The 7,827-nt window shown below is 41.5% G+C and overlaps 2 protein-coding genes across 2 annotated transcripts in view; one reads left to right on the forward strand and one right to left on the reverse strand.

Moving 5' to 3' along the window:
- LOC110451342 (cytosolic phospholipase A2-like) overlaps window positions 1-7,827 on the reverse strand; it is an 86,719-nt gene that overhangs the window by 66,051 nt on the left and 12,841 nt on the right. The gene's annotated exons all lie outside the window — the stretch shown is intronic.
- LOC110451344 (prostaglandin G/H synthase 2-like) overlaps window positions 6,916-7,827 on the forward strand; it is a 46,230-nt gene continuing 45,318 nt past the window's right edge. Inside the window, exon 1 of the mRNA XM_021499311.1 lies at window positions 6,916-7,019. The gene's annotated coding sequence lies outside the window, so the exon portion shown is untranslated. The remainder of the gene's footprint in view (window positions 7,020-7,827) is intronic.

The raw sequence follows: 7,827 nt of genomic DNA on the forward strand, positions 1-7,827 counted from the left end.
TGTGTTATGTCACCCCCAATGTTCTGTGTTATGTCACCCCCAATGTTCTGTGTTATGTCACCCCCAATGTTCTGTGTTATGTCACCCCCAATGTTCTGTGTTATGTCACCCCCAATGTTCTGTGTTATGTCACCCCGAATGTTCTGTGTTATGTCACCCCAAATGTTCTGTGTTATGTCACCCCCAATGTTCTGTTTTATGTCACCCCCAACGTTCTGTGTTACGTCACCCCCAATGTTGTGTGTTATGTCCCCCCCAATGTTGTGTGTTATGTCCCCCCCAATGTTCTGTTTTATGTCACCCCAAATGTTCTGTGTTATGTCACCCCCACTGTTCTGTGTTATGTCACCCCCAATGATGTGTGTTATGTCACCCCCAATGTTGTTATGTCACCCCAATGTTGTGTGTTATGTCTCCCCCAATGTTGTGTGTTATGTCACCCTGAATGTTGTGTGTTATGTCACTGTCACTCCAATGTTCTGTGTTATGTCACCCCCAATCTTCTGTTTTATGTCACCCCCAATGTTCTGTGTTATGATGTTCTGTGTTATGCCACCCCCGATGTTCTGTGTTATATGTCACCCCCGATGTTGAGTGTTATGTCACCCCCAATGTTCTGTGTAATGTCACCCCAATGCTCTGTGTTATGTCACCCCCAATGGTGGGTGTTATGTCACCCCAAATGTTGTGTGTTATGTCACCCCCAATGATGTGTGTTATGTCACCCCCAATGTTGTTATGTCACCCCAATGTTGTGTGTTATGTCTCCCCCAATGTTGTGTGTTATGTCACCCTGAATGTTGTGTGTTATGTCACCCCCAATGATGTGTGTTATGTCACCCCCAATGTTGTTATGTCACCCCAATGTTGTGTGTTATGTCTCCCCCAATGTTGTGTGTTATGTCACCCTGAATGTTGTGTGTTATGTCGCCCCCAATGTTCTGTGTTATGCCGCCCCCGATGTTCTGTGTTATGTCACCCCCCCTGTTGTGTGTTATGTCACCCCCCATGTTCTGTGTTATGCCACCCCCGCTGTTCTGTGTTATGTCACCCCCAATGATGTGTGTTATGTCACCCCCAATGTTGTTATGTCACCCCAATGTTGTGTGTTATGTCTCCCCCAATGTTGTGTGTTATGTCACCCTGAATGTTGTGTGTTATGTCGCCCCCAATGTTCTGTTTTATGTCACCCCCAACGTTCTGTGTTACGTCACCCCCAATGTTGTGTGTTATGTCCCCCCCAATGTTCTGTTTTATGTCACCCCAAATGTTCTGTGTTATGTCGCCCCCAATGTTCTGTGTTATGCCGCCCCCGATGTTCTGTGTTATGTCACCCCCGCTGTTCTGTGTTATATGACACCCCCAATGTTGTGTGTTATGTCACCCTGAATGTTGTGTGTTATGTCGCCCCCAATATTCTGTGTTATGTCACCCCAATGTTCTGTGTTATGCCACCCCCGCTGTTCTGTGTTATGTCACCCCCAATGTCTGTGTTATGTCACCCCCAAGGTTCTGTGTTATGTCCCCCCCAATGTTCTGTTTTATGTCCCCCCCAATGTTGTGTTTTATGTCACCCCCAATGTTGTGTGTTATGGCACGCCCAATGTTGTGTGTTATGTCACCCCCACTGTTGTGTGTTATGTCACCCCCACTGTTGTGTGTTATGTCACCCCCACTGTTCTGTGTTATGCCACCCCCGATGTTCTGTGTTATGTCACCCCCGATGTTCTCTGTTATATGTCACCCCCAATGTTGTGTGTTATGTCCCCCCCAATGTTGTGTGTTATGTCCCCCCCAATGTTGTGTGTTATGTCACCCTGAATGTTGTGTGTTATGTCACTGTCACTCCAATGTTCTGTGTTATGTCCCCCCCAACGTTGTGTGTTATGTCACTCCAATGTTCTGTGTTATGTCACCCCCAAGGTTCTGTGTTATGTCACCCCAATGTTCTGTGTTATGTCACCCCGAATGTTCTGTGTTATGTAACCCCAAATGTTCTGTGTTATGTCACCCCCCATGTTGTGTGTTATGTCACCCCCAATGATGTGTGTTATGTCACCCCCAATGTTGTTATGTCACCCCAATGTTGTGTGTTATGTCTCCCCCAATGTGCTGTGTTATGTCTCCCCCAATGTTCTGTGTTATGTCCCCCCAATGCTCTGTGTTATGTCACCCCCAATGGTGGGTGTTATGTCACCCCAAATGTTGTGTGTTCTGTAACCCCCAACGTTGTGTGTTATGTCACCCCCAATGTTGTTATGTCACCCCAATGTTGTGTGTTATGTCTCCCCCAATGTTGTGTGTTATGTCACCCTGAATGTTGTGTGTTATGTCGCCCCCAATGTTCTGTGTTATGCCGCCCCCGATGTTCTGTGTTATGTCACCCCCGATGTTCTGTGTTATATGTCACCCCCACTGTTCTGTGTTATGTCACCCCCAATGTTCTGTGTTATATGTCACCCCCAATGTTCTGTGTTATGCCACCCCCGATGTTCTGTGTTATGTCACCCCCGATGTTCTGTGTTATATGTCACCCCCAATGTTGTGTGTTATGTCACCCTGAATGTTGTGTGTTATGTCACCCCCAATGTTGTGTGTTATGTCACCCCAATGTTCTGTGTTATGAAACCTCCAATGTTCTGTGTTATGAAACCTCCAATGTTCTGTGTTATGCCGCCCCCGATGTTCTGTGTTATGTCACCCTAATGTTCTGTGTTATGCCACCCCCCATGTTGTGTGTTATGTCCCCCTCAATGTTCTGTGTTATGTCATCTCCACTGTTCTGTGTTATGCCACCCCCCATGTTCTGTGTTATATGTCACCATGTCACCCCCAATGTTGTTATGTCTCCCCAATGTTGTGTGTTATGTTCCCCCCAATGTTCTGTGTTATGCCACCCCCAATGTTGTGTGTTATGTCATTCCAATGTTCTGTGTTATGTCACCCCCAATGTTCTGTGTTATGTCACCCCCAATGTTGTGTGTTATGTCACCCCCAATGTTGTGTGTGGTATGTCACCCCCAATGTTGTGTGTTATGTCACCCACAATGTTGTGTGTTATGTCACCCCCAATGTTCTGTGTTATGTCACCCCCAATGTTCTGTGTTATGTACGTGTGCCAGGGCCACGTGGGGTATATAGTGTTGCCCAATCCCGTCCTGTCTGGTACTTCCATGCCCCAATTCAGTGTCATAATGCTCTTGGTTTCACTTCTTAACAGGTATTGATCAAACATGATACAATGGTACAGTATAAGAATACCATGAATGGTTGGGTATTTCAGTGTTTCAGAGTTAAGGCCATTTAAGGTCACTATATTACTATTTACTAGCTCATCTGGCACAAAGTACCAAAATGAGCTGATGCCGTACCATAGTGTCTGTTGCCTTTCCATCCACCAATAATTACTGCAAACAATTTCATCTTCTTTTTTGACTGGAGCCATCCTTAGGTGGTGGGGATTTAAAATTCAAATTGAGGAGCTAAATTTAACCTACCAGGATGGGTGGGGCAAAAGATTGGTAATTTGGTCATATTTCTTTAGATGTTTCTTAATTAGGAGGTGGAAATTCAAAATTGTACAAATGGAGGGATTGAACCCCAGGGGAGCTGAGGGGTGGGGGCAAAATTAAAAAAATTGCGTCAAGGCTGCACAAAGCAATGAATATGTGCCATATTTGGTTGGGAGCATTTTCAGGTGACATTGTGGTACATGAGTGCATCTTGGGAGTCAAAGTGTCATGACTAAAATCAGAACCAAAAATAGGTCACTGTAACCTATATTTTGGACCTCAATCCAGGGATAATTATTTTTAGAGCATTTTTTTGTTCTGTTTCATGCATAATTATACTTTCGCGTCAAGGCTGCGAGACATTTGCCAGTGATGCTGGAAGACCTCTACTGTTAAGGCTACAAAAGTGAGTCTACAAAACCTCTGCCAGTGAAGCTCCTACCAGTAAGGATTCTAATAATGTGGCTGCAAGGCCCCTACCGGTGAAGCTCCTACCAGTAAGGATTCTAATAATGTGTCTGCAAGGCCCCTACCAGTGAAGCTCCTACCAGTAAGGATTCTAATAATGTGTCTGCTAGGCCCCTACCAGTGAAGCTCCTACCAGTAAGAATTCTAATAATGTGGCTGCAAGGCCTCTACCAGTGAAGCTCCTACCAGTAAGGATTCTAATAATGTGTCTGCAAGGCCCCTACCAGTGAAGCTCCTCCCAGTAAGGATTCTAATAATGTGGCTGCAAGGCCCCTACCAGTGAAGCTCATACCAGTAAGGATTCTAATAATGAGGCTGCAAGGCCCCTACCAGTGAAGCTCCTACCAGTAAGGATTCTAATAATGTGGCTGCAAGGCCTCTACCAGTGATACTACAACCACAGTTACCTGGGTTAATAAGCAAATTGATACAAAAATAGCAGAACATGGGGATGGGCTTAGGGTGCTGGTATAGTTTTGTAGTTATTTGCCTATACATCCCAGACAATCACTACAACAATCCTCTCTATATATGTGGAGGTGGTACATCCCCGTGTGGGTGTAGATTTGTCATCAACCAGTTTTCGGTATAAATCTGAATTAAATAACACTGGAATAAAGCCCATGTGTATAGGGTTAATGTTTGACTCCTGCCTAAAGCACAGTCAATGATACCTGCAAATTGATGGACTAATGTATACAATCACTCTCAAAACGTTAGGAACATTAAAAGTTCACCACCTTGAAGATTTAAAAGTACTAGATGACGTTGGTGTCTGGAGGAGGGGGAAGGGAATATCTAGTGTCTATAGCAGAATCAATTATTTGTAAAGGATTTTTGACGTGCACATTTTTTCAAAGGCAAACAGCCGGAATATTAAATCTAAATTAGTGATGGGTGGATTTCCTTTTGAAACCATGACTCCACATTAAAATACCTTAATGTACAGCTCAGGGCGTTGAATAAGATTAAGTTAGATAACACAACTTAATTCATTTTCAGAGAATGTACTTAAACATATTAAAAAGATGTACAGTTTAAAATTGTAGTTCTTTAGCTGATAGTGTCGTGACAACATGGGACACATAATGATAAACTCACCTCTGATCGAGGGATATTTTGCCATTACTTATTAGAGGCTCACTACAGCAACTTTAAATACTTATAATGCATTTTAACTGCTACAGTTCTTTATTTAAGAATCCAGGTATGACTTTATGAACATTAACAAATCATTTTGTTATTTCTAATCTTTTAGCAATAACCAAAAAAGAATGGCTTTGACATAACGTTACCTGATTTAAGAATTTAAGAATTCTTCCTTGCACTATGGAAGTCTGTAAGCAAATCAAACCGAAATAGAAAGAAACAAGTTACATTTTAAAGAAATAAGATGAAGGATCGAGGAGAAATCCATTGTTAGAATGATGACGATGCACCAAAGTGTGTGCAATCTTAATACATCCTAGGTTTTAATTGAAGTAGTTTTTTTCAGCATAATGAAATACAAATATGAGAATAATAATATTTTCATGTGTGTACCATGTACATACATTTCCTAAATATTTATCCAAGTAACTACACACAAAGCCACGTCATATTTTCCAGCTGTGACGGGACTTCAAATAATGTCACATTATAATACTGTCACAGGACTATGTGTACTTTAAATTACATTGAAAATATTTCATAATTTAAATAAGTTGCTTGAAACAAGTCTAATTTAAAAACGTTGTAATTAAGAAACGAGTCTAAATGAAAACAGATCATGCATTCATGAATTTGAATGAGATTGATTTGGAGAGGCTTTTAAGATGTCAATTTCAATATTTCAATATGAAATCATTTAATTTTAAATCAATAATTCAAATGATTGTTTTGAAAATCCAGAGAACCCTTATTCATACTGGTCATGGAAAAATTGCGTTCAGTCCTATGATAAAGTAAAACATTTGCTACTTACTGTATTACTTGAGTATACAACGATTAACGCATTGAGCATAAATATTTAAGTTATCCATGTTTTTTTCAGTTAAATATAGAAGTTTGAGCTAGCAGGTGCTCAACACAGTACCTGTTTGAATCAAATTCTACTGTACAGTTATATATGTGAACTTTTTGGATCTATATGTCCAAGTCATGGATGTTTAAATGTTTTAAAAAATAAACATGGTTTCATTTTTGTTCAGAAATGCATGTACAATGAATGTACTGGGTTTTCGATAGAGGGGGACATATCAAGGTATGAGTGAGCACTTGTTGAAAAGACAGGACTGAAATATCCGAAAATTAGATGGTACACTTGAGTCATACATCTCTAAATGGTTTCACTTCCCTTTGATAGTAAGATGCCAACATTTGTAAGAGTTAATCATTATGTCTTAAACAACGTCACGGAACAGAATGTGAAGGGGTGTGGACAGTTTATCATAATAAATAAATTAGCCTAGCTGAGGAGTCCTGTGTACACATCGGTACAAAGGGAGAGGGCGACCATCAGGTAATAATGGCACAGGATAAGATGTCCCCTCCAATCAAGGTAAATACCCTCCCAATCAGTTAGGGTGCTTTGACCTGAAGAGAGTGTCACCTTATACTGGTGTAAAACTTACTATTACCAGAAACCTGTGTAAAGCGACCAACTTTGGTAAGCAAAGAGTCTTTTTTAAGTTGGTTATTACATGTTTTAATTGACATAAGATTATTGGTTTTTGATTTTGCCCCTACATTCCTAGAGGTACTCAAGTACTCTTCATTTACTCATATATGTGTCAAATTGCCTGGCAAACTCAATCACGATTTCACCTCAGGCATTAGGGTCGGTGAAGTGTTAGCCACCCCGGAGTGGTCACTGAAGAGTGACTGTTGGGTGTACAATTACAGGAGTACACCCCTACATATACACCTCTCACACACGACCCACGACCAAGTGTCAGCTGATGTCCTGACACACAGGAGTCAGTGTCTGTAAGTAGGACTACAAACATGCTAAAGGACTTCCACAGACAACTGTAACGGAACATTCACGGTACAATCACGGTAAGCCTCTTTACTGCTCTACAAATATTTGTAAGGTGTAACAACTGGTCAGACACAGGTGAGTTTGACCGGTGAGTCTCTCCAGGACAAACCAGTACTGACCTGAACACCTGGTTAGGGTTGGGATATCTCACACATATTCGTAACAAGTTCGATGACAATTTTGTGCGTTAGGTTTTCTTCACAATGTTAATGACAGTTTTGTGCATGCTAACCAGACTTTGGTTTGTTGTTTATAGGATTAGAATGACCAGGTGTGTTTGTTTATTTAATCTGTCAGTTAGACAATTTGTGAAGTACCTATGATTTACCTGTCTATCTGATCCTTAGCACTATACAGTTGTGAATACCAAGTTGCCAATCTTTTTCCTTTGAAATAGATCGGTAAAATAAAGAACTGCTGTTCATAAATACATTTAGCCTAATCTAGAGAAGATCTAGAGAGGCTTGATGGGTTTGGATGGATCTCACATGACGTCAGGCCTGATGACTACGGGTTACCAAATAGTTCAGGTGGTTAGAGCATCCGTCTACAATTTGGAGGTCCTGGGTTCAAATCCCAGTCATGATCCATTGCATTTTACCTAGCTATTGCAGAGGTACCTGTGACCAACCTTCAAGAGCTTTGTGTCAGCTTGGCAAGGGGATATCTTAATCTTATATAAAGTAAGGAGCTGTGTACAGGAGGGGCTGGTTAACTACCTTTGATGTGTCAGCTTGGCAAGGAGATGTCTAAATCTTATATAAAGTAAGGGGCTGTGTACAGGAGGGGCTAGTTAACTACCTTTGATGTGTCAGCTTGGCAAGG

The sequence above is a fragment of the Mizuhopecten yessoensis genome, unplaced genomic scaffold (genome assembly GCF_002113885.1).
Source record: "Mizuhopecten yessoensis strain PY_sf001 unplaced genomic scaffold, ASM211388v2 scaffold5965, whole genome shotgun sequence".
NCBI classification, from domain to species: Eukaryota; Metazoa; Mollusca; class Bivalvia; order Pectinida; family Pectinidae; genus Mizuhopecten; species Mizuhopecten yessoensis.